This window comes from Triticum dicoccoides, chromosome 4B, assembly GCF_002162155.2.
Source record: "Triticum dicoccoides isolate Atlit2015 ecotype Zavitan chromosome 4B, WEW_v2.0, whole genome shotgun sequence".
Classification (NCBI taxonomy): domain Eukaryota; kingdom Viridiplantae; phylum Streptophyta; class Magnoliopsida; order Poales; family Poaceae; genus Triticum; species Triticum dicoccoides.
In genome coordinates this window covers 198,637,358-198,639,152 of record NC_041387.1, presented here as the reverse complement: position 1 = coordinate 198,639,152, position 1,795 = coordinate 198,637,358, and positions in this window count along the sequence as shown.

Below are 1,795 nucleotides of genomic sequence, written 5' to 3'. Positions count from 1 at the left end.
ACACCACAACAACATTACTCATGGGTGATTGGCATGACGATCGCGAATCGAATCACCTTGGTCCTTCAGAGCGAAATAGTCTAGCCTATTGACTATGGTGGGACAGTAACATTCTGGGGAACGATCTTCTGTACAGAAGGAGGAGGTCAAAAAAGACATTGCTTATTGTATATTAGATTTTGAAGGTGCGGGGACGTTAAGCTTTGTAGTACTCCTGATGTTTCATGAATCTTCAGATTAAATTACTACATATATAGTAACTTCATCAAACATTGGCAACGATACGTAGTCTCTCCAAGGTCTATATAGGTATGTTTATCTTGCTGTTTCAGGTTTGAATAATCATTTTAAGCCATTTAGATAACCTTCGCCATGTTGCTAGCAGGAGTAAGATGTGTGGGTTGGCTGAGGCGGTGGCCGGTAGCAAAGCAAGGGTGTTGTGTTACAAGTTTTTCATCAAGAAATTTGCACAGGAATAGACATTTTTCTTTCAAGAATGACACTTAATATTTTTGAGTACTTTAAATATTGTTTCGCTCAAATAAAAGTATGTATTTTGCTACGTACAAAATTGTTTAAGTTGTAGATTATCTTTAGGTTTCTAACCACATATTTATTTATCTGTACCAGTTGCAATTGCACGGGCCATTTTGCTAGTAAGGCTAATGATTACTATCGGCCAACGAGCCAAAAAATTGGCCAATTGCCTCGTCACTTCGCGTGGAAAAATATGTGCTAGTGGCCCAAGCACCGCTTGCTGCATCCTTATCTCCTCCCGCTGCATCTCTCAACTACCCGTCTTCCTTCTCCCTGGGAACGGTTGCCACACCACGCCCTCACTGTCCAAGTTGACGTCCACGTGGCCATGCCTCTCCACTCTCTCTGCCCCACAGTCATCGACGCCCCCCTAGTGATAGCTGGGCCAGCGTGCGATGGCGGCTACGAGGCTGCAACCGTGGTTGGCGAGAGTTGCAACCGCGGACCGGCAAAGCTGCCACCGTGGGTATCCGGAGCTACGCCACCATTGACGGGGGGACGGGGTTTCTATGACCGCCTCCTGCTTGCTGCTGGGACAGCGACAAATGATGATGCAACTGACAACTGCGGGTACTGGATGTGGTGACCATGTGCTGGAACCAGCAGCATATTTTGCTGCTACCATGGTGACCATGTGCTGGAATTAGCAGTGTTTTTGCTGCGACCGTGATTACCGCAAGCTGAAACCATCGGTGTTTTCTGCTGCGACCGTGGTGACCACGAGCTGGAACCGTTGGCATTTTTTCCTACAACCGTGGTGACCGTGGGCTAGGAGCGGGCGGGGGGTGATTTTGCAATCGTGACGACCGCACGCTGGAACAAGGCGACACGAATGCTGGAACCATGCGGCAAAATGCTGGAACCAGAATCGACGACCTCTAATCGGCCAGTTTTTTTGCTGGAACTATCATTGTTCAGAGTTGCAAGCATTTTTCTTTTTGCTGCGTCTGGCGCGACCCGCCAGAGCTGCAACGGCCAAATCCTTTAGTGCTATGGTCGGTGAAGAATTTTTGCTGCGTCTAGTGTTTACTGGAGCACGACAGGGACAAGCCATGGTGTACGCTCGAAAACCACAGCGAACGTGCGCCATGAGTTCAGTCGCGCGTGCTGTGACCGAGGCGACATGGGGCAACAAACTCGCCCGTAGTGTGGTCGTAGCACGGCAAGTGCAACAAAGTGCTACAAACCAGATTCTATGCTTAAACGGTGGCACACGTCGGGGCCTAAAAGTGCGGTGAGTGCACGCGAGCACGGAAAT